General features: G+C 38.7%; 1 protein-coding gene across 4 annotated transcripts in view; it reads left to right on the top strand.

Moving 5' to 3' along the window:
* Mapk8 (mitogen-activated protein kinase 8) overlaps window positions 1-25422 on the top strand; it is a 74055-nt gene that overhangs the window by 13262 nt on the left and 35371 nt on the right. The window contains exon 1 of one of the 4 annotated variants that reach the window (XM_038349112.1): window positions 25067-25205. The exons of 2 other annotated variants lie outside the window; for them this stretch is intronic. The gene's annotated coding sequence lies outside the window, so the exon portion shown is untranslated. Of the gene's footprint in view, window positions 1-25066; window positions 25206-25422 lie in introns of those variants that run through there. One more of the 4 variants, XM_038349113.1, reaches the window with a different exon arrangement.

Here is a 25422-nt window from a genome sequence, read left to right as displayed (position 1 = left end):
CACCTCTTCATTCATCTTAGTGGCATTGAGGGCTGCTATGTATCTTGCAGTATACCCTTTTGTCCAAACAGTTTTACTTACAAATAAATGTTCATTATGTAATGTGCCCTTGTTCTGTAGTGAGGAGCTGCGCGGGCAGGCCTGCCTTTCATCCTGCCCGGCTCCTGGCCACCGGCTAGCTTAAAACCGGAAAGAACAACACACAAATTGTATTCTTTTAACCACTGCCTGGCCCATTAGTTCCAGCCTCTTATTAGCTAATTCTCACATCTCTTGCTTTAACCCATATCTAATAATCTATGTAACACCACGAGTGGTATCTTACCGGGGAAGATTCAGCATGTCTGACCTGGCGGCTGGCTTCATTGCATCTGTCTCCCTGAGGAGAGGCACGGCGGTCTGCCCCAGAGAGGCGAGGCATGGCGATTTATCTCACTTAGGAGAGGCGTGGCATCTGACTGAGCCATCTACCTTACTTCCTTCTTCCTGTTCTGTCTACTCCACCCACCTAAGGGCTGGCCAAGGCAGTTTCTTTATTAAAACAGAAGGCCCTCCCACATCACCCTTGGTCAGGTTCAAGGCCTCTGGCTTCTAGTACATCATCAATACTGGACCCTCACCGAATCTCCTCTCGGAGATCCTGCTGTTGCCCCAAGTCATGGAGATCTTGCAGCTCTGGTTCCACAGGATTAATCCCTTTACACACTCCAACAAGTCATAGATGGTGTAGATATTGGGGTGGGCCAACTCAAAGGACTGGATGTGGGCCTGGATGTAGCTAAATTGGTCATCCAGGGCCCCTGCTGGAAATGCCCCACCTCAGGCAAGGATCAGAGCCTGCTCTCCTGGATCCTCACCATCAGGATCAGCTCTGCTGTACCCATGGTAAGAAGTAGAGCCAGTGAAGGGCAGGGACTGCGCAGCGTGGCCCTCCGATTTTAACACACATGGTTCGTAGTTGTAACATGGGTCATGGACATCAACACAGACCCTGTCTGTGGTAGGGCCACAGACGCAGACATGGTCCTTGACAGCAGCACAGACCTAGATACCATCATGGCTCCTGTGTGGAACACTCAAATCAGCATGACCCCGGCATCAGCACGGCCTTCAGACATCAACATGGCTACAGTGGTGGCTTATGTGTACTCTTGAGGCAGAATTTCATCTTTCTTGAACCAGTTGGAAGCCTGTCTACATTACCAAGAATAATTTCCTGTGCTTCATGTCTTTGACTACAAATATTAACATCTATAAAATATCTTAATAGCTGTTAGATTTGTGTTCAGTTAAATAACTTGGTACAACAGCCTAGTAAAGTTGACACAAAACTGATTATCACACCAGTTTAGAACAAAAGAAGGAATAAGGAAAGAAGACTTTTTAAAAGGTGTGCTGAGAGGAGGACCAGAATCATGGAATCTGACATGGACGAGAGGAAGTTAAGTGAACATGTGTATAACAGAAGTCATAGCATAGAGATGCTGAGAATTTTTGTTAGTATTTGGAAGGGAGCAGAGGAAAATTTCACTAGGGTATCAGTTACTGGCATTGATAGTGCCCAGGATGATCCTGGATGTGGTCTCCTGAGGTGGGAATAAGAGATAAATTTGTGGAATTCAGGAAGAAGTTGAATTAAAGAGAGTGGAGCTGGGTGTAATCCTAGTGTTAGAAGCTTGCCTAGCAAAGTGCAAAATCCAGAATTTCATCTTCAGCCCCATGTATGTGTATGTATACATTTAAAGGTCTGCCTGCACGTCTGAAGTCTGCAAGTGGTGATGGGAGTAAAGAAACATCACGTTTCATGAGCCATTTGCTTAAGGTTACAATGAGTGGAGGACAGATGACAGCAGGGAAATGCTATAGATGTATATAGACTATGGGGTAACAGAAGTGTGAGCTGTGTGGATAGAAGACAGTCTTATTGCTTGTAGTGCTAGAGGACTCTCTGGCAATGGTTGGTTTGCTTTGTTTTTATGAAGGGGAGATAGGGTCTTACTGTATAGCCATGGATTGTCCTAATCTTGTTAGAGATTGAGGTGTTTGAGAACTAGGCCCTTGCTTCTAGAAAGACTGCTCTGTTTTATATTTTCTTTGCTCTTGGAGTCTGACCTAGTGTAAGAAAGGCCAAGGATAGCTCTTTTCTCTGTGCCTGTGCTATGTGGGCCTCTTGACTGCATTATTTAATCCTCTCTGACCTTGTTGATTCATTGAGAGTTCATCTTAACCACATTATAGGAACTGGCAGATAACCTGGAAGACAGTAGTCCAGATGCCAAATTTCCTTACGTTACTAGATCTTGGTTTTTCACAGTGAAGGCGCTCAAATGGCTTCAGTTTTTGTTTTCAGTGTGTGTATTTCCCCCCCTCCCCAGGTTTTCCAGGGAGTTTTTTTTTTTTTTTAGTGTGTCCAGTTTTTCTAATTTCTCCTAGTGAGACAGTTAATATGACTTACCTAGTTCATGGTTGTGAGGAAAGTGATTTGTTAGTCTGATGACGTAAAATTTATTGGACATCATAGTGTATGCAGATTTAGTTCTTCCTCAAGGGCAGAGTTGGAGTACTGGTTCCTGTGTATTATCACTTAATAGAAAAGAAGATAAGAAGAAATTTTAAAAGAGAAAGGTGGCATTTTGCAGTGTTCGTGAGAGATAATGTAGGATAATGTTTTCATGTCAGTGAGACAAGGCGGTCACATTCAAGAGCACTTGGCACAATTGGTAGGCTTGTGAAGGAGGCACTGAAAAACCACACTGAGTGATTCTTTAAAGATTTCTACAGAGAAACCCTTGAATGATCTCCAACTTGGTAAATGGGAGAGTCAGCAGTGGGGCTGAGTGTTGTTGGGTTTTGTTTTTAACTCTTTAAGGGACTACCACCCAGCTCCCAAATAAATACCTTGAGACTTATTCTTACTTATGAATTCCCAGCCTTAGCTTGACTATTTCTAGCCAGATTTTCTGGCTTAAATTATCTCGTTTCTATTTAATTCTGACTTTTTACCTCTCTATATTCTATATATCATGCTTTCCTTCTTACTCCAAGGCTGGCTGGCTAGCCCCTGGCATCCTCCACTCCTCCTTTTTTTTGCTCCTCCCTCTTTTCCTGGAGCCTAGATTTTTCCTACTATTTATTCTCTCTGCATGGCAGCCCTACCTATCTCTCTCTCCTGCCTAGCTATTGGCCATTCAGCTCTTTATTAGACCAATCAGGTGTTTTAGAAAGGCAAAGAGACACAGCTTCACAGAGTTTTAAACAATGCAACATAAAAGAATGTAACACATCTTTGCATCATTAAACAAATGTTCCACAGCATAAACAAACGTAACACATCTTAAATACTCCACAGTAGCTGAGTTTATAACTGTGCCTTGTCACTTCCATGTCCACAGCATATCTTTTAGTAGGGCAAAGGATTGCAGAGAGAATGTAATTCTGTAGTACCCTGTTAGATACAAGAGTTTTGACAATTTGATTTATTGTGTATTACTAGATTTATTTATTATGTATACAGTATTCTGCCTGAAGAGGGCTCCAGATATATGGTTATGAGTCACCATGTGGTTTCTGGAAATTGAACTCAGGACCTCTGGAAGAGCAGCTAGCACAGTTTCTTAACCTCTGAGCCATCTCTCCAGCTGTGTATTACTACTATCTTAATATACGTATGGTTTTAGGTCTTTGTGAGCTCATTTGTGTTCGTTTTTAGCCTGTTCCCATACTTGTGAATTTCAGAGTCATGAATTTACCATCACCTTTGAGCAGTATTTGAAGAGGAAAAGTAGCTTTTCACATGTTCCTCCCATCTGTTTTTTTTTTTTTTTTTTTTTTTTTTTTTTTTTTTTTTTTTTTTTTTTTTTTTTTTTGAGAAATGAGTTACTGAAATGTTCTATTTTCGATGGTTTTCTCAATAGTCTTTGATGAAGAAGCCTTTGGAAGATGAAAGTTGTTTCTTAAACTTTCCTTATGGCCTCATCTCTCAAAGTTCCTAAGAGCTTTTCTAAGTTGCTTAGAGAAGTGTTTCTTTGTTGCATTTGACCATAGCTCTGCTACCACTATTTGGTAGGTTGGTGCTTTTATTTTGGGTGCCTTCTTAACTGATCCCCTTAAACTGACTCCCAATTATTTTAGAATACTTACATTTACAAGCAAGCTGACAGAAGCTTACAGAAACACCTCACCTATACTGCCACTTGGACAGTAGTTAACATTTTGTCCCCCACCCCCCAGTGACTTTTTTTTTTAAATCTTAGTCTCACTGTGAAGCTTTGACTACCCTGGTGCTTGACTCTCTTGCCTCTGCTTCCCAAATGCTGAGATTATAGGAATGTGCCACCTGATCTTGTTGGTTTGTTCCTCCGAAGGTCAGTTTGCTACATCCAGGTGCTATGGAGCTCCTTCTTGAAAAGGTAGTTTCCTGTGGTAGTTAGTGTTGATTCTGGAGAGGTGGGCCATGATCAGAATCCTGTTCCACCGTAGCTTGGTGTCTCCAGCCAGAGCTGATACTGTCAACCCACTACAGTTGTCCTTACCTCTGTTTTGCCTTCTGTGATGCTGGATCTTTGAACACACCAGGCCAGTTGTCTGGTAGATGATTCCCAAACTTTGGATTTAGTTGGTTGTTTCTTTGTGGTTAATTTTTATCTTTACAGACTGCTTCTAAAAACAGAAGTTTGGATTTACAGATTACATTGTATTTAGGGTTTTCAGCTTTGATGCTACTCTGTCCATTATATTCATATGTAAGACAAGGCTTCAGGTCATCACTCTAAAGTAAGGAGGTTTTCAGCAGAGGTATTATAAAGATCAGAACTGTCCTCATGACATTGTGGTTTCCTGTATCGTGTTTCCCATTAGCATTTTCCTGCTATTTTTAGCATTCATTGATTAGCTTTGGTTGAATCAGTTATTTCATTTGATCTTGCCATGAAGTGCTCTTTTTCTAAGTCTTTTTGACTGTTAGAAAACTGTTAGCCAGCTTTCAATTCCGTTCAAAGACTTTCCTGAGTCTCATGCAACAATGCACACAAAGCATTTGGGCTTTGAGATACATAGTAAGACCTTGTTACCCAAAAAATATTCTTTAAAATCCTTATAAGCTAAAATTGAACTCTAAAGTTCTTCTTGACAAAGAAGCCAAATTCTAATGTCTCTTTAATGTACCAACTCTTTATTCTGAAAATTGGCTTATATTGTCAGAAGTACCCATCAACTTCTTCCTCTTCCTCCTCCTAGCACTGAGGGGCTGTGTGTGTGTGTGTGTGTGTGTGTTTACATGCCTGCCCATGAAGGGCAGAGATCAGCCTTAGGTATTCCTCACTGAACTGATACCGGCCACCCCCCATCAGCCTAGTGCTGCAATTACATATATGCACACCACCACACCTGACTTTTTAATGTGGGTTCTGGGCATCTAGCTCAGGCTCTCATGCTTGTGAGCAAGCAGTTTACCAACTAAGCTGTCTCCCAGCCTAAGATTTTCATTTTTTATAACTTTATAATTATTAATATAGATTGTTTTAAAGTTTATTTTAACAGGAAATTGGAGCTCATATACCTCATATGCAAGTTCTCCTTTTGGCATATTTTATTAGTGTAGTGCATTTTCTGGAACATTATGAGTGCTAGTAATGCATTATTATAAACTTTAAAGTAATATACTCAGCTTTCCTTGGTTTTTAGATGTACCACATATTTACCATTCTCCTTGTTTCTTAGCTCTGAGTTTCTCAGATGCTTCTTTTTGGTGAGTTTGATAGTTTTGTGGAGTAGTGTTGAAGTGTTTTGTAAAAGTCATGTTATTGGATTTTGAAGTTTTCTTGTGGTGTGTGCGTGTGTGTGTGTGTGTGTGTGTGTCTGTGTTTGTGCTTTGGGTTTGTGCATGTCCATGGTAGAGGCCAGAGAGCAATGTCTGGTGTCTTCCTGCAGGAACTCTTTCATCTTACTTTTTGAGGCACTCTTTCGTTGAACCTGGCTAGCTAGACTCGGCCAGGAAACCCCAGGAATCTTCTTTCTTCCCTAACACTGGATTACAGGCATGGGCTGCCACACACACCTGGCTTTTCTGTGGGTGCTGGGGTTGAACTCAGATTCTCATGTTTATGCAACAAGAACCGGCTTTTTTTTTTTTTTTTTTTTTTTTTTTTTTTGACCATGGTTCTAAAGTTCTGGGAAGGAAATTCAGAGGTACAGTATCATTTTCATCACATTATGTCAAGGCTACACACGACATAGTTTGCAGCTCTTGCTGTTGACCTGGCTCTTCTTGGCTGAGGTGTGCTTGCTTGTAAGTTTTCCTACTGTAAAGTTACCCCTCACCCTTCTGTCCTGTGGAGTTTGAAAGAGGTGACTTACATAAGCCTGCACTTAGAATCAGGGAGTTATATTTTAAAGATATTCTGCCTCCTAGGTTCTGATAGTTTTATCATGAAGTTGTTAGATTTTTTTTTCTAGTGCCTTTTATGCAGCCATTGCTGGAATCACATGATTTTTCTACCTGTTGATATGTAGTCCTCAGTAGATTTTAGAACCAGCTTTGTACATTTGGGATAAATCCCACCTGGTTTGAATGAGTAATTCTTTTTGTACTTTATTGAAATTCATCTCTTTTGTTGAGGATTTTTCCATTTGTGTTTATTCGAGGTATTAGTCTGTAGATTTCCTTATATCTTTGTCTGGCTTTGGTGTTAGGATAATGCTTTCCTTTAGAGAGAGTTAGGAAGTAGGCCTTCTACCTTTTTTAGATTATAAAGAATTAGAGGACTGGAGGGATGAGTCAGTAATTAATTAGAACATAAACCACTTACAGAGGTTTTGTTCCCAGCACCCAGATGGTAGCTCAGTCTTCTATTATCTTAGGTTCTGGGAGATCTAACACCATCCGCTGACCTCCATGGTACTAGGCATACATGTGGTGTACCTACATACTTGCAAACACTCATATGCATAAAATAAATAAAACGAGAGAGAAAATACTTCTTCTTAAGTGCTTACCAGAGTACACTAGTGAAATCACTGGGGCCTTGTGCTTTCCGCTTAAGAAGGTGAATAAGTACTGGTTCACTTTCCTTAATAGATAAAGCTCTCTTCAGGTGACTGGTTCTTTTTATTTTGTGTATATGCTCTGTTTAGGTTATGTTTGTAAGAACTTTGGTGGGTTGTTTCTTTCACAGAAATGGTTCATTTCATTTCAAGCCAACATCGTGTGGGTTTGCAGTAGTTCATAGTATTCTTTTGTCATTCTTAAAAAAGAGAGAGAGAGAGAGACAGGGTCTTGCTAGTAATCCAGGCTGTTGGCTGTCTTATAACTCAACTTCATAGCCCACTCTGGCCTCAAATTCATTCTTCTTCTACCTTAGCATCCTGAATGTTGGGTTACATATGTGTGCCATCACGCCTGCCCCTTCATCATACTTTTATTGTCGTTTGAGACAGTAATGATCCCTCTCTCATTTTTGTATTAGTATTCTGTTTACTGTTCCCCTCGCTTCCCTCATCTCGGCTTTTTCACCTTTCCTCACTGGTGCTGGAAATCCAACCCAGGACCTCGCACATGCCAGGCAAGCAGTCAGTATCCCACGCTTTCGTTTTAAATGTTGAGACCAAATCTCCCTAAGTGGATCAGCTGACTTTAAACCTACTCTGTAGCTCTTGCAGTCCTTGAAATGATCTTCCTGCTTCAGTCTCCTTAGTAGCTGCAGTTACAGGCCTATGCTGCAAGGCCCAACTATTGCTGCTTCCTTCTTTACCCTCCTACTTCCCCTCTTCGTTTTTTTCTCCTGAACTTCTCTTTTCTTTTTAGTCCTGCCTAGAGATATATCTGTTTTACTTACATTTTCAGGTAGCCAGCTTTTTTGTTGTTGTTGTTGTTGATTTCATGTATTTCCCTGGTTGCAATTCTGTCTATTTCTACCCTGTTTTTCTTGTGGTACTTGCTTTAGGTGGATATTATTAATTTTTATGTACCAAGGGTTCCATGTTTGTTCAATGGGAATTTCTCAAGGTGGCTTCTCTATCACTTTAACTAGGTAAGAATGTTCCTTGTTTGCTGGCAGAGTAAGTGTTTCACTTGTATTTATCCTGCCTTGACCTAAAACTCTCTCTTTAGGAAGTTATCTTCAGATTTAATTTTACATAATTGTCAGTTTCTTTCTTTAAACTTTGAACTGGTTTGCTACATGGGATTTGAACAGTTTGTGCAAGAGTGACTGAGATCTTCATTTCAAAAACAGTATTTTCCTGCTCAGTTCAGGTTAGTTAGTGATTTGTAGTTTAGCAGCTAGATCTTATACTAGATGAAGAGGCAGTTGAATACCAGACAGTACACCTTTTTAAAAAGTTTAATAATTCACTTTGTAATATTCTGGGTTAGCTAGTCTTATGTTTCTGTATCTACTATAATTTGCCACTTTTGAAAGCATTTGAATTTTAGCTTAACTTTTAAAAAAGCAAGTACATAAATATACTTCACAAATAGTTGTTCATATGCTCTTCCTAGCAGTCTTTTTGTAAGTACTCTTGTTCCTGCTTTTTCTTAATTTTATAGAAGGGGAAATTAAGGTAAAATAAAATCAAGTAACAACATTATATTTGATGCACAGTGAGACCTGTGGCTCTGTATCATGCTCTTCCTTCCCTTCTGTAGATTACTGTGTTATAGGTGTTGCTCCTGTTACCAGAGTGCCTTAGGTATGATATTGCAAGACCCATGTATTTAAGCAAAAGTTTTGAGATGTTTAATTGGAAGTATTTAGAGCTTCTTGTGTATTTCTTTGAATTAATGTCCTTTGCTGTCATTTTCATGAATAATGACATTTCTTTCAAAAGATTGAGGGTTTAAAAATTATATTAAATCTAGAGTATGAATTTTAAAACACTGATATAATATTAAATGAAACTAAAACACTTAAGAAAATGTCTATATATAATGGTATTTTTTAATATATTTCCTACTAGAATTGGAGGGTTGTTATTTTAATAGAAAAAGTGTGTTTTACTCACAGTCCTAAATTTTGGATCAGAATTTAAAATTCTTATTCTTTGATAAGTTAACATGGCATTCCTACATCCCTTTCCTGGCTTGTTTTTGCCATATCTGTCTGCCTGAAGTTACTAGACCCTGCTGGTTAACTCCCCTCATGACACATTGCTTTTGAAAAGATTTTGCCTTTTATTTTTTTTTGTTTTTATTTTCAAACCTTGTCTCACTATATAGCAAACTATGGCAACATTTATGGAGCCCTTTTTGAAACAGGGTTTTCCAAGTGATCTGTCCATGCAGTTTCAAACTCAAACACAGGCAAGACTCACCTAAAATACAGCAGAGATCACTGGATTTTAATATAGACTATGAAGATCTATTATATGATCTCAGATTCCACATTGCAATTAACTTGTTAAATTCTTGTGTAATATAAGAATTACAAATTATCTGTGTTGTGGTATGGAAGTGTATATAAGCACTTTGCCCCCCAGTATCTGCAAAAGTACATAGCCACTCCAGAAAAGCGTTTGTGAGCCACTTTCTCATGGAATTCTTATTTTTATAAGAATCACTGACACACAAACTATGTGTACCTAAATAAGGTGCGTGTGTGTGCACTTAAGTACCTCAGATTGTACAGAACTCAGGATCCTCCTACTTCTGTCCAAGTGCTAGAGTTACAGACAAACTGTCGTGACTTGAAAGGCACAGAGAAGATATTTTCTTGATAATGGATAAAGTGAGTCTATGACTTCAAAGGAAAGCAAATACAGTATTCACAGACAATGACAAAATTCAGACTCTCAAGTCGTAGAAGGAGCGGTGGGCTGCGTTCCCGCCCAGCTCTCTCATGGCTAGCTTTACACCCGAAATAACAACATACAAATTGTATTCATTTAAACACTGCCTGGCCCATTAGTTTCATCCCTTATTGGCTAATTCTTACATCTTGCTTTAACCCATATTTAGTAATTTGTGTAGCACCACGAGGTGGTGGCTTACTGGGAAAGATCCTAACCTGCGTCTGTCTTGGAGAGGAGAGTCATGGCGACTGCCGCACTGCCTTCTACCCAGCATCCTGTTCTGTTTACTCTGCCTACCTAATTTTCTGTCCTATCAAAGGGCCAAGGCAGTTTCTTTATTAACCAATGAAAGCAACAGATAGATCGAAGACCCACCTACATCATCAAGTGAAAATTAAAATTTCGGGAAATTTCTATCCATTCCATAAGAGATTGGTCCAAGGATTTTGCTGCTATCAGATAACACAGCAGCTTTCAAAACCCTTGCTGTTGCCAGGTATGGGAATGCACACCTTTAATTCTAACATTCAGAGGCAGAGGCAGGTGGATCTCGTTAGTTTAAGGCCAGCCTGGTCTACAATGTGAGTCCCAGGCTAGCCAGGACTATGTAGCTCCCAGGCATTTGCCTTTTGCTTCATACTTGGAAGTTTTGTCCTGTGCATGTGTAGAATAAATTAGTTTTCAGCCAAAGCCTTAGGAGCATTACTGCTGCAGAACTTTGGTGTCTTTCCTCTACCCTGTACATCAACCTAAAGATTCCAGTTACCTTTGTCTTTTCTGTCTCTTAGCTCAGTGTTGTGTTCAGTGTGGCCCTCTCTTGCAGTGTTCTGGAAGGAGCTGCCTTTGTGGCAGGCAGGCCACTTATAAAGAGCTTTAATTTGTTTTGTAGCTGTATCAAAGAGTTCCACAATAGCCCAGAATGCACTATAACAAAGGTTTATTTATTTAGGGATAAACTCAACAGTCCTCTGTATAGGTTGGGAACTGGAACCAAATCCAGCAGAAAAAGGGGCTGCACATACTTTTCACCCACACTTATGGTACATGAAACCATGCCCAAAATGGGCTGATATCTTAAAGGCAATTGGCTGAAGAAGTTCCCACAAAACCTCCCACTTTTGTCTGAATAAGAGAGAGTTCTAAGCTAAATACAAAACTATACAATCAGAAAAAAAATCAAGTGTTGTCCAGAGAAAAGGCAAAAATATACATAAAAATTTGAATTAAAACCAGCATGAACAACATCAAACAAGAAACATGCTAAATGTTTAATAGTTATCCTATCCTAAGGAGTCTAAGTCTTATATTAAAAATGTCTTGGTTAGCCGGGCGGTGGTGGCGCACGCCTTTAATCCCAGCATTTGGGAGGCAGAGGCAGGTGGATCTCTGTGAGTTCGAGGCCAAAAGCTGCAGAGAAACCCTGTCTCGAAAAACCAAAAAAAAAAAAAAAATGTCTTGGTTAAGTCATGAGAGGAAAATAATTATAACTGTCTAGTCTTTAACCCCATTAAAGACCTGAGAAGGGAATTAATATTGTCTGAGTAAACAGGAAGTACAATCAAGCTTTTCTAAAAGATGCAAGAAATGACAGAGACAATCAGCTACCTCGGCAATCACCCAAAGTCTTATTTGCAACGCTGGGGCAACCAATTTTGGCTAAGGCCAAATTGACAGACCATTTTCAGAGGCAGGAAAATTTGCAAAACCGTATTGGAAAGGTTTGGGAGTTGTTTTTGCTTGTAGCTTGCTTGTCCAGTTTGGACAGCGTGCATTTTGTCAGTAGTCAAGGTAGGGGCAGTTCTTTGCTCAAATGCCAGTTTTGCAAAGAAGACAACAAGCTCCAAGTGGAGTGTCTTTGGTGCCCAACATTCTCTCAGGAATAGATCAGTGCTGCCAGGAACAGTTGTGTCTCATGTCAACAGAGTCCTAAGCTATTTAAATAACATATTCTACAGTTCTTTGAAGTGGATAATCTCTATGCATCTAAAGAACCTGACTAGTTTTAAGTATGACAGACATGGGTGACTATTGACCTGTAATTTTTAACACCTATATAGCTTAAAGACTAAGACTTCATGTCAAAAATTAAACAATCTTTAAATGTGCAGCAAATGAGGACAGTGACCTCAAAATGTCTTGATCAGAGGTAGAAATGTATAGTACGATATGATAAATATATCCTAAAATTGTATCAGTATACAAAATATCTTAAGCAGAGATAGAAACATGCATGTATACAATATGATAAATAATTTTGCATAGGTGCACAAATATTGTAAACAAATAGGAGCATATTCAATATAACAAATATAATTTGAATTTATCAATATGTAAGAATCTATAAAAATGTAAATTGTCTAAAACTAATAGCTCACAAGTTGATACACTAATCTACCTATTATCCCATCCCATCCATCCGCCCCCCTCCTCCACCATGCTTTTATTCAAAAGAGTTCCCGGAACCTATTTCATTTCCACCCCAACCCTATATCACTTATAACTAACTCCTAATATATGTCTCTAACCGTGTTGACAGACTTTGTTTTGAGATGGGGACGTTGTCATGAGGTGATGTTATTTCTGTGATCCTGTAAAAGCTAAAATAATGGCTAAGTTTCAAGATTACTGTTTGGTACAATTGCAGATAGTCTCTGAGTAATGGATAAGGTTTTTTGAAAATTCTTATTTGAAATTCTGGCCAGAACGTTATAAGAAGGTGCACCATCTCAGCTAACCAAGTTAGAATCACCTTAAACAGTTTGTAACCCCAAACTTATCTTAAAGTGGTGCTATCAGCATAATGACATCATATCAGCCAGGTGGAATCGTTATGGGGCCCCATATTCTTCCTGGAGACTTTAAATATTACTGTAGGAAAATTTATTGTTCATTGTAGAAAACTTAAACATTACTCATACCAAAACAGAAAGTTATTTCTGTAGACATATATTCAACAAAAGGTACCATAGAGACAAAAATAGGTATGGGGAGAAGCAAGTTTTTGAAGGTGGAGTTTTGACAGCAGTAGTCCCAAGATTTTATCTTCCTTCTGTCCCACACCAGGTGGCTCCTGGTATGAGACGGAAACTGAAATTTTCTTTTAACAAGCTTGGATTTAGGGAAGGAAAGCCACCGTCCAACTCCAAAGCCAACTTTTATTTTTAATGAATCACACCTACTATTATATGTATGTTTAGGTAGTGAGATCTTACCCTGCAGAGGATATTGGCATTATACATCATATTTCTATTTGTTTGATGATTTTTTTTCTGGATAGCTATCTGTTCTTCTTTAAACATCTAGATGTCTAAAGTCTCTTGACTTTTTGAAGATGGGTATTTTCCTGCAAAGACAAGAACAGAACCCTGCCCCAGTCCTTAAAAGGTTTCCTGACAACCTATGGATTATCATCTCTGTGGATGAGCTGTCATTTCTCTTTATAAAGAGGATTCTCCCATTCAAACCGAATCCTTATTAATTTTGATGGTATCCATAGCTTTTCTTCCATGGAAATAAGAACGAAACCCCTTCCCCAACATAGCAAATCTTCTGGTTTCCGTTCTGAGATCAACACATCCTTATAATACACCAGCTGATTTAATTCAGAAGTTTTTTTCTGTTATCCAGTGTCTCTCTGCAACCATTGTTCCTTTCTCATTAGCATTAAGAAAATTGAGGTTAAGAAAGTAATGCAGTCTATTTCTGGGGGTCTTATTTTTAAATCCCTTTCTGTTTGTTTAACATGTCCTTTATAGTTTGATTTGATCTTTCTATAACTGCCTGACCTGTAGAATTATATGGTATACCTATAATACGCTTTATATTATAATAAGCAAAAATTATTTCATTTTCTTAGAAACATATGCGGAGCATTGTCTGTCTTTATTTGTGCAGGTATACCCATGAAGGCCATAACTTCTAGTAAATGTGTGATTATTGAGTTAACTTTTTCTGAACTCAAAGCAGCTGCCCACTGAAAACCTAAATAGTTATCAATGGTTTGGTATACATATTTTAATTTTGCAAATTCTACAAAATGGAGTACAATCCACCTGCCAGATTTCATTCTTTTGAGTACCCTTTGTTACTTCCTGCAGGTAGTGGTGTTTGGTTGTTTGGTTGTATAAAGAACAAGTAGGACATTTTCTTATAATTTCCTTGGCTTGTTGCCATGTAATAGAAAAGTCCTGTTTTAAAGCCTTTGCTATTAACATGATCTTCTAAAATGAAATTCTGAGGCCTTCAGCATATTTGCAATCAATAATCGATTAATTCCTGCATTATCTTGTGCTAGAGGATCTGGCAGACCTGTATGGGATCGGATGTGTGTTATGTATATGGGAAAAAGCCTATTCCTTATAATAACTTGAACCTGAATAAATAACGAAGTCAATTCTGTATCATCTGGTATAAATTCATCAGTTTCAATATGTAAAACAACTCTTTCTGCATATTGCAAATACTATGTTGAGAAGTTCTTTAAAATCCCTTAGTACCATGAGAATAGCATACAATTTTGACTTTTGGACAGAGTCATAAGGACTTTGTTCCACCTTACTCAAAATTTCTGATTTGTTACCTGCCTTTCCTAATTTATTTGCATCAGTATAGAATGTAGGGGCTCCAGTAGGTGTGTCCTGTACAAGGCGAAGAAGGATCCAATTAGCTGTCTTTATAAGTCTAATTCTAATGCTTTTGGGATAGTAGTAATCTCTCCAAAAAAAATTAGTATAAGCTCTTTGCCAGGGTTCACTGTTCCTATAATTTGTTAATTTTATCATTAGTAAGAGGTACTATAATTTCTGCTGGGTCTATTTGCTAATTGACAAAGTCTCAATTTTCCTTTTATAATTAATTTAGAAACCTTTTCCACATAAGATTTTAATTTTTTTACTCGGTTTATTTGGTAAAAAGATCCATTCTAAGATAATATCTTCCCTTGGCATTAAAATTCCTGTTGGGGAATATTTGGAAGGTAATATGACCAGAATGCAGTTAAAATTCAGATCCACATTTATCTTCTCTAATTTCTCTTCAATCAAAGTCAATTCTTTCTCAGCTTCAGCTGTTAATTCCCTGGGACTATTCAAGTCACCATCTAAGGTTTTGTTTAAATGGATTATTTGATCAGGTTTTTAATCCCAGAAGTGGGGCATAGATTGGAAATGTTTCCTAACAATCTTTGGAAGTCATTAAGAGTCCGCAATCGATCTCTCCTATTTTGTCCCTTTCGTGTTCTAATTTTCAGAAGTATCTACATTTGAATCAGATAGCAAAATGTCATCAATGTAATGGTAAACTATAGATTCAGAAAATTGCTTACGTATTATTTCCAATGACTTATAGAATATTGGCACATGGTGGGACTATTTAACATTCTCTGTGGGAGAATCTTCTGTTGACTTCTTTCAGTAGGCTGAGAATTATTATAAGTAAACACTGTGAAGACAGATTTTTTTTCTGTCTTTTTATTGCAAAGGTTTAGTGAAGAAACAATCTTTTAAATCAAAAACTATAAGAGGCCATCCTTTAGGCAATAAGGAAAGCAAAAAAATTCCAAATTGCACAGAGCCCATTAACCTTATTTAACAGCTCTTAGATCTGTCACCATTCTCCATTTTCCAGGATTTCTTTTAAACAATAAATACAGGAAAATTCCAAGGGCTGGTTGATTCTTCAATATGCTGAGCATCTAGTTGCTCCTGTTCCAGCTATTTTTTTTAATATTTATTTATTTATTTATTATGTATACAATATTTTGTCTGTGTGTATGCCTGAAGGCCAGAGAGGGAGCCAGACCTCATTACAGATGGTTGTGAGCCACCATGTGGTTGCTGGGAATTGAACTCAGGACCTTTGGAAGAGCAGGCAATGCTCTTAACCACTGAGCCAACTCTCCAGCCCCCCTGTTCCAGCTATTCTAAAGTCTTCAGTTTCTCTACTGTTAAAGGCAATTGTTTAATCCCATTAGGTTTCTTAGTTAACCATTTTAAAGGTAGGGCCATTGGTACCTCTGAGAGTTTGCTAGTAGTTGTTCAGTGTTTTAGTACAGCCTGCATGGTTTTTTGTAATACCTTATAATATCCTTCCCAGAAACATGAGTTGGTTTATGATCCGTTTCTGAGACTGCAGGAATGTGAATCTGGGTATGCCATTTGCTGCAACAAATCATGACTCCATAGATTCACTGCTATGTTAGCCACATATGGCCTCAGCCTTCCTCTCTGTCCTTCTGGCTCTATGCATTCAGTCCATCTCGTGCTTTGTTTTACTTGAGCTAGGGTTCTAATTCCTAGGAATTGAACATCTGCCTCCTGCAGGGACCAATTTGGATGTCCATATTCTGGATTAATAATAGTCACATCCACACCTATGTCCAATAATCCTTTAATTATGATGTTATTTATTTGTACTCTCAATTTTGATCTTTGATCATTTATACATGTCTGCCAAAATAAACATTTTCTATTTTTTACTGGAATTTTTTATTCATCCTCCATGATCATTCTGTCATCCAGAGCATTATGTTTTTTTACAACAGGCACTGGGTTTTCTAATTTTCCTGGGGAGGCATGTCCTCCACAGTGACTTGGATGCCTGGACCATGTTTGACCTGGGGGCCTGCAAGAGGACCGCCCCCCAGGAATTTTCTGATGATAATGGGTTACCTTGTTTGTCTCTTGTTGATCTACATTCATTGGTCCAATGCTGCATCTTCTACATAATCCAGAAGGTAAAAAACCTTCTATTTTTGTCATTTTCGTAAGAAACATTTTTTTCTAGGAATATCCCTTCCCAGATGACCCATTCTATCACAATTAAAGCGTTTGATACTTTGACATTTCTTCATACCTTTGGAAATTGCTACTTCCAAGCCTCAGTATTATAGTCAAATGACACAACATTGTGTGCAGGATACATTCATCCATTGGTGCCAATATGACCTTTAAAGACCCACATATCTTTTTGCATTCTAAATTGGCATTTTCAAAAGGCAGAGATTCAGTGAGTACATGTCTAGCGTCTGGTTCTGTTACCCCGTTGTACAACTTTTGTTAATCTTTGTTAAAAGTCACTAAAAGGTTCTCTTGGACCTTTTATGACCTTAGTATTTGACTCATTCTTATTCCTCGTTCTTGAATCTTGTCCCAAGCGTTCAAGGTTGCTGTACAGCATAGGAACAAGATGTATTCATTGTATGTATCTTGACTATTTGGATCAGCATAATGGCATTCACTATGAATTTGATCTTGGGAGGCCTCAAATCCTCTGGCTCTACCTCGATGTTCCAGGGCTTTAGCTTTCTTTCTCTAGTAGCACTTCCACTGTACCTGCAGCCCATTGTCTAGAACAGCTGCAATTAATTGAAGCCAATCCTATGGAGTGACCTTATTTCTTGAAGTCCACATCTCTATCAGCTCCCTAACATATGGTGAATGTATGCCATAAGATACTACTGCTTGCTTAATGTCTTTTAGATCTTTCATACATAAAGGTTCCTGTTTACATTTTGCATATCCTTATGGGTATTAAGTATTTCCTGACTTTTCAGAGGTAATAACAGGACAAGTAGCTAAAACTCTTGGTAAGTCAGCTCTGACTCTGAGAGGTACTGGTGATGCTAATTTTTTTATTAACTAAATCATTGCTTGGCCCATTAGCTCTAGTTTCTTTCTTTTTTTTTTTTTTGTTTTTGTTTTTGTTTTTGTTTTTCGAGACAGGGTTTCCCTGTAGTTTCTGGAGCCTGTCCTGGAGCTAGCTCTTGTAGATCAGGCTGGCCTCGAACTCAGAGATCCGCCTGCCTCTGCCTCCCGAGTGCTGGGATTAAAGGCGTGCACCACACCACCCAGCGTTTGGGGTTTTTTTTTTTTTTTTTTGAGCTCTAGTTTCTTATTGGTTAATTCTTACATCTTAATTTAACCCATCTTTATTAATCTGTATATCGCCACATGGCATTGGTTTACCGGGTAAAAGTTCAGCGCATCTATCTATCTCCAGTGGTGGATCCATGGCATTTCTCTGACTCTGCCTTTTTCCTCCCAGCATTTTGTTTAATTTTCCCCCACCTGCCTAAGTTCTGCCCTATCAAGGGCCCAAAGCAGTTTCTTTATTAACCAATGAAAGCAACACAAAGACAGGAGGACCTTCTACGCCATTTCCCCTTTTTCTGTTTAAACGAAAAGGAAGGCTTTAACATAGTAAAATTACATAAAACAGGTATCTAGCAAGAATTACAATTACAATATTTATATCTATTTTATCTTTTATCATAACTAAGGAAAACTATAACTATAAATTCTTCAACTCCATCAAAGACTCCAGAAGGATATAATATTACCTAAGTAAACAGGAAGTGCATTATAAACAACTTCCAAAACTCTAGAATTGACAGAGACATCTCATTGCCTGGACAGTCACCCAGAGTTCTTCGGTACCATTGGGGCATCCATCTTCAGCCTACAGGCCCATAATATCCAGCAGACTTTTCCATGAAGCAGGAAATTTCAAAGGCAGTTCAGTCACTTCTGTGTCCTGCAGAATGTCTCGCAGACTCTTTCATGAAGCAGAAACCCCAAAGGATCATCTCACCTTTAGGCAAGTTCAGCAGTCATTTCTCTGTGAGTCCTGCATGTCCAGTGAAGCAGTCCAGGAGAGACCAGTTTCTTGTTCAATGGGTAACAAACTCCATAAGGAGCCTCTTCGATGCCCATCTTCCTCTTGAAGAAGATTGGTGCTGCCAGGAGCAGATGTGTCTCATTGTCATGAAAAGTCTTACGTTCTTAAACATTTTAAATGCCATATTCTGAAGGTCTCTGAAAGATCTGAAGAATCCCTATCCATCTGAAATACTTCTCTGTATATTTAGAAAATAACTAACATAATTACAAACTTGACTATTATAGATGATTATTTTACATTTTTATTTTTTTAAATATTTATTTATTATGTATACAATATTTTGTCTGTGTGTAAGCCTGCAGGCCAGAGGAGGGCACCAGACCCTATTACAGATGGTTGTGAGCCACCATGTGGTTGCTGGGAATTGAACTCAGGACCTTTGGAAGAGCAGGCAATGCTCTTAACCTCTGAGCCATCTCTCCAACCCTACATTTTTAAATGAAATACACAATCACAATACCTTAATCAAGAGGAGACTCTTTAGTATTGTCTTTTGCCTGTACTTCTTCTCCTTGCTTATTAGTTCTGACAAGTTCCTTACTCGATTCAGATCTTTTTATCATTGTCTTTTGTAAATCTGAATCTCTTGACCTGTAAATATTTCTAATTATTTCATCAAATCAATTAATTTCTGGTTCTCATTCTGCACACATGACTTCAAGGTTTTAAATTTTTCTATTAATGCCATCTTCTCACCCTTAGAGATTATTTGGGTGGTGTATAGAATGCCTCCCTGGAGGGATATTCTATCTGCTAGTTTATCATAATTTTTTAACAGATTTTGATTGTCAATTTCAGCAATATGGATCCTTTCAGATAATCTCTCATAACCAGCCTGTAAAGACTGTATTATTTCTAAAAGTTTCTCATTCTTGACTCTGTTATCAAACTATTTCTTTGAGGTTATACTATGAAGAACAAAACTAATAGCCATTATGGCCACAAAAATATATGTACCAGGTAGGTCATATAGCTCTTGCAGAAATCCATTCATAGTAGAAATAAAAAGGTTGTTAAATTCCTGGATGATTATATTGTCTACAATTATCTGGCAGTTGGTTTACAATTTTCAAATTTGTTTATTTGTTAACCAATCAATCTAATATTTAGTTATCTAACTTACCTCTGTTAAATTTTTCAGAAAATTATTGTAGGTGTAATAATCTTGATTGGTCAGCAGGTGTCACAGTTGCCGCAGTAAGACAGATCCTAGATCAGAACCTGAAGTATCTGAGACTTAGCAGAATTCCCAACAAATTTGGCTAAATTCTTTTTTGGTTTTCTGAGACAGGGTTTCTCTGTAGCTTTAGAGCTTGTCCCTGAACTAGCTGGCCTCAAACTCACAGAGAACCGCCTGCCTCTACTTCCCGGGTGCTGGGATTAAAGGCTTGTGCCACCGCCTGGCTCAAATTTAACTAAATTCTTAAAAGCAGCACACCCCACATATGGAGAAGGTTGAATTGTGCAGAAGTTCAAGGAACCCAGAGCTTGCAGGCACTGCAAGCCACAAGGTTACTGGCCAGAGCTTGGGCCAGTCCACTGAATCCAAGCTGGAACCCTAGCCTGTGTTCCAGGTGCAGAGTTAGAGCTCCCTAGGTCAGAACTTGGACTGATCAGAGCAGGTCTGGCAGCAGCTGAACCTCAGAGCCTAGCTTGGGTACGGAAGTGGGCCACGTGGGCCAGGGACCAGAGATGCTACAGAGGATTTGCGGCAGGAAGCCTCTGGTGGTGGTAGTAGTAGATGGGTAGTTAAACCAAGCCATGCTGGTCAGCGGGAACTTGCCAGGTCATGCAGCAGACCAGCCAAGCCAAACAGTGTGCAGCTGCAATTGCGACAGAGGGGTAGTTCAGGTGCATGGGGTGGGAGGAGGTCGTGGTGGGACTAGGCAGGGCTGGGCAATGGTGTGGGCTCAGGCCATGTGGATGCCAAATTGTAGTAGTATCGAAGAGTTCCTCAATAGTCTAGAATGGAATATGACAAATTTATTTGGAGATAAACTCATAGTATGGTAACAATCAGCAGTCCTCTGCGTGTCCTTGGAACTGGAACTGAATCCAGCAGAAAAAAAAGGCCCTCGCAAGTTTTTCATCTACACTTATAGTACATGAGACCATGCCCAGAGTGGGCCAGTTTCTTAAAGGCTATTGGCTGAAGGAATTCTCACAACAGTTTTTCTTTTTTTCAGGGTGCGCTAGCTCATTTTGAGTCATCTTAACACAACTTAATCATTTTGGAAGAGGAAACCTCTTTGAGGAAAATGTCCCCACCAGATTGGCTTGTGGTGCATTTTCTTGATTGATGATTGATGTGAGTGGGTCCAGTCCACTGTGGGTGGTGCCATCCTGGGCTGGTGGTCCTGGGTGCTATAAAAAGGCAGGGGCCAGGTGTGATGGTGCATGCCTTTAGTTCTAGCAGAGGCAGGTAGATCTTTGTGAGTTTGAAGCCAGCATGGTCTACCCTGTCACGCACACAGAAAGAAAGCTAGGTGAGTAAGCTATGGGGAGCAAGCCAGAAAGCAATGATTTTCCATGCTCTCTGCTTCAGTTCCTGCCTTGACTTCTTTAATGACTGATCAGGAATGAAATAAACTTTTATCTCTCACCATTGCTTTTTGGTCATGGTGTTTTATCACAGCAGTAGAAACCTTAAGGTATATGGGTTAGAACCCCAATCTTTTGTGTTTACCAGCATCTAATGACAGTTTTCGTTTAGTTATTATTATAAGAAGGTAAAACTGATTTTACTGACTGAGTTTAGGGGAACATTTTTGAAAGGCCATACAAGAACAGTTTAGTGACAGTTATGACAATGTTAGTGCTTCTGAAAGGACAGGTGAAATGTTTATTGAGGAAAATGACTACTCATTGGTAGCTTCTGTGCGAAATGTTTGATATTTAGAGTTGGGGCTGTTTAGATGAAAGATAAATTAAAGGACTGGAGAGATGACTCAGCTTTTAAGGCCACTTGCTGCTCTTCCAAAGAACCTGGGCTCAGATCCTAACACTCATTTATTTGGTGCCTCAACAACCACCCCTAGTTTCAGTCCCAGGGGTTCTGATACCTTCTGACTTTCAAGGGCAACTGCCTGTGTGTGGTGCTTATACACACAAATAAGTTAGAATGTGTGAAAAATTTAAAAGAGTAAATGAATTTGGTTGCAGCCTTATAGGGCTCCTGTTTTATTACTTTAGTGAAGAGAAGGAAATGATAGGCATGGGTGGTTTGAAGAATGGAGAGAATTTGAAATGGGTGTTACAGAGAATGGAAAGTAATTTTAACAAAGAATGAATATTATTATTCACTCATAAAAGTTGACCATGAAAGGCAGTTGTATTCCTCTGTCCTCCTATGTTAATTTCTATTTGAACCTGATATAGCCACAAGAAAGTAAGTAACTAGATTCATTTAGAGTTTGTATGTTTGCAAATCTGGAATTTAAGGAGTTCAGTATATTGATAAGAATGGAACATGAAATTTAAGTTGACAAAGGATACAGTAAAATAGAGTTTTAAGATACTGAAGGCCCTTAAAGATCAGATCAGATAACATTCATATTGATGATAATAAATTAAGATGTGAGGAGAAGAGATTGTAGTTGTTAAGGGATGCTGTACTATTTCTAGAGGTGAAGCAGTTCAGGTTATCATAGCACAGATGGTGAGGAATAGACAGATGGGTAGATATTGTAGATGGCCATGGTCAGAAGAACTGAGTGGCTTCAGTTTCTGAGGGTTTAGTCTTGTGGTTATCACTCACAGCAATAGCGGGGTTTACAAGTTAAAGGGGAAGTTTTAGTTAAGTGTGAAACTTATTGGTAATGATGTGACTAAGCAGTTGGTAGTTAGATCATAACAACAGGGGTACGGGGTGTATAGCTGAGTAAACATGAGCTTTAAAGGTGAACTTTTGTTCCCATATCCACCCTTCCTATATCCCAACCATCCTATTCCCCCAAGCTCTTCGGGGTAGAAGGGAGGGGAGGGAAGGGGGAGGAGGAGGGGAGGAGATGGAAATCTTTAATAAAAAAATGAGGAAAAAAAGTGAGCTTTTGTATGTGTTGAGGTGAGCAATGATGATAGCAGCAGGGAGTAAGAGGATACCTCCTAGTGTCATTTGAGAGGACAACGAGGTAAGTAGTCTTTTAGATGATGCAGGATTTCATTCAAAGAGGTAAAGCCAGATGCTTTGTAGAGGGTTTGAGGATATAAGGAAGTTTGGGGGCTTAGCACTAATGTCCCCCAGAAAGATTTAGAAGATTGGAAAGGAATGGTAGCCTGGATCAAATTCAGAGTTGTGGAACTTCATGGTTATGACAACTGGCAGTTGATTAAACATTAACTATTTTCTTTGACATTGTGGCTTTGAAGCTTGGTGCCTAGAATACTTGACTAATTTGACAGAAGTTAAAGGTTCTATTGGTTGCAGTTTTGACTTGCCCTATAAGTAAAGCAGTGCATCTTTTATAGATCTTCCTTTCTGTTTGTAAGAAAAAGATGTAGAGGGTGGGAGTAAAGTAAGTGGAGAAAAGATGGTGGTGCCATGCATAAGTGTGTGTGGGAGGATGTACAATAGCTTTGCCAGTTATAAGCCTGGGATATTTGATTTGAGCTTGCAGTAGTCTGGAATCTTTAACTGATGATCCCGTGAATATTTCTAAGGTACTTGCAATGTCTCCAATTAGCCAAGCTGTACTTAGGGAATGAGAATTAAATAATTCGTAAAACAAAATGTATCAGAATAAACAAAAGTCACATGGTAATTTGACTCTAATTACGGGTCACCTCCATGACCACAGAGGCAATTCTGGTGGATAATATTTTGGGTTGTGTTTTAAGATAGAGTTCAGCGGATGAATTTACTATGTAACCCAAGCTGGCCTTGAATTCAGAATCATCCTGCCTTAGCCTCCCAGTTTCTGGGATTAAAGGTATATGCAAGTATGGTTAAGAAGTTAGTTTAAGAAATTTAGGGTTAACAGATTTGCTTTTCCCATAACATTTTAAAGGTGTACAAATTTTGTGAGCTAATTTTGAGTATACAGATTCTAATACTATTTATAACTTCCTGTTGTTATTCCTAAAGAGCTACCTTGCTTAAAATTGTTGCCATCTGCTGTTTTTCCCAGCGATTCTTACTTTTTCTCATACACCTAACCAAGCCAGGACAGTGTGGCTTTGGTGAACAGATAGACGATTGACCCATATAAGTCAATAGAGCACATTAGAAATTCCACACAATTGTGTAATTTTTGCTTTCTTTGAGATGGGGTCTTGTTATGTTCTTTGGGTTGGCTTCTAGCTAAGTAGCTAGGATTACAGGTGCATACCAGTTAGCTAGGCCTCCAGTTGCTTTTTGACAAAGGTGCATACAACCTGTTTGAGCTAAGATGATCTCCTCAGCAGGTAGTCCTGGCATAATAGTTTGGATATTGATAGGCTACAAAATGAATCTTTATTAAACCTACTTTATACAATTTTTTTCCAAATTGGATTACAAATCTATATATAAATCCTTAAAAACAATAAAATACCTTTCTCCCTTTTTATTCTCACAGTTCGCTCCTAACTCCTAGCAAGAACTAGTCTGCTATCTTTTCTCTAGTTATACATTTTTTTTTCTGTTCGAGGCCAGATTTTTGAAAAAAGTTGTTAATATCTAAAATGTTTCATTTACCACATTCATTTTTATTGTAAGTAGGATTTTCATGGTATGAATGAACCAAAGATGTCTTGGGACAGAACTGTTCTTGAAACATTTTACTTCCTTTCCATCTTTAGTTATTCAGAGTAAAACCCTTTAACAATAACAACAAAAGAAATTCATCAGGTAAAAAATTCTCAGAGAAATGGGCTAAAGGAAGACATTTTCTGGAAACGCTTCTATCTATCCTGTAAAAGTGTCCACAAGTGTTAGGAGATAACAGAGTGTTTTTATGAGTAGGCATATGAGTGAAATCAACCTGCTAATCTTCACCCAGTTGATGTCCATGAAGCTGGTACAGAGGGTGATGTATGTGGAGAGCCCCCTGTTGATTGGCCTGGGCACACTTCTGACAGGAGGAGTGAACCTGTGAAATACTAGCTCAGAGATAGGTGGGTCAAAGAGGGACTCTAAGAAGTGGAACAAAACTTTGGGCCTATGTGTACGTCTGGTGGATGTCTGAAATGATAAACAATGCCTGGTCTTGAGGAAGGATGAGACGGTTATTTAAGTAGAACCATCCATGCTTTGTTTGTGTGCCCCCCCTTTTATGAGTTTTCCTTGTCTTTGGTTGATAACAAGGCTAATAGGAGGGAGTAAAAAACAAAATATGTTCTGTTGAATTAGAGGAATAGAAAATATGATTATTACCAAGTTTTTTTAAAGGAAATAAGTGAAATAACAGTAACAGTTTTAAATGTTAAAAAGTAGTTAATGTCTGCATTTCTAGCTTGGCAGTCTTTGGTCCTTTTGCTATTAAGTTGCTATGCAGTTCAGACAATTTTGGGAGTTGGTCTATGTATTCATACAAAAATAATTATAACTTCTGACTGACTGAACCACTGTTGTAACTTTGCGCTTAATATGTCATCCTCGCCAGGCAGTGGTGGTGCATGCCTTTAATCCCAGCCCTTTGGAGGCAGAAGCAGGCGGATGTCAGTGCATTCGGGGCCAGCCTGGTCTACAAAGCGAGTTCTAGGACAGCCAGGGCTACACAGAGAAACCCTGTCTTGGGGGGGGAAGTCATCCTCCCATGACTGTGAGTAAACTTACATCCCTCGTGACATCATATAAATGATCTGACATATTGACTATATACTGAGATTTTTTATTACTTTATGAATTACCAAGTATTGACAGTATATTGCAATATTTATACCATGTTGTCTTGTATGAAAATTTCCAGACTTTGATAATTCTTGATAACCAAGGCAATGATAAAAAGATTCATATTCTATCTTTTGGAGAAAACGTAT

The sequence above is a fragment of the Arvicola amphibius genome, chromosome 12 (assembly GCF_903992535.2).
Source record: "Arvicola amphibius chromosome 12, mArvAmp1.2, whole genome shotgun sequence".
NCBI lineage: Eukaryota > Metazoa > Chordata > Mammalia > Rodentia > Cricetidae > Arvicola > Arvicola amphibius.
The sequence above is the reverse complement of the archived record's forward strand: the minus strand, read 5'-3'. Positions and strand labels throughout refer to the sequence as shown.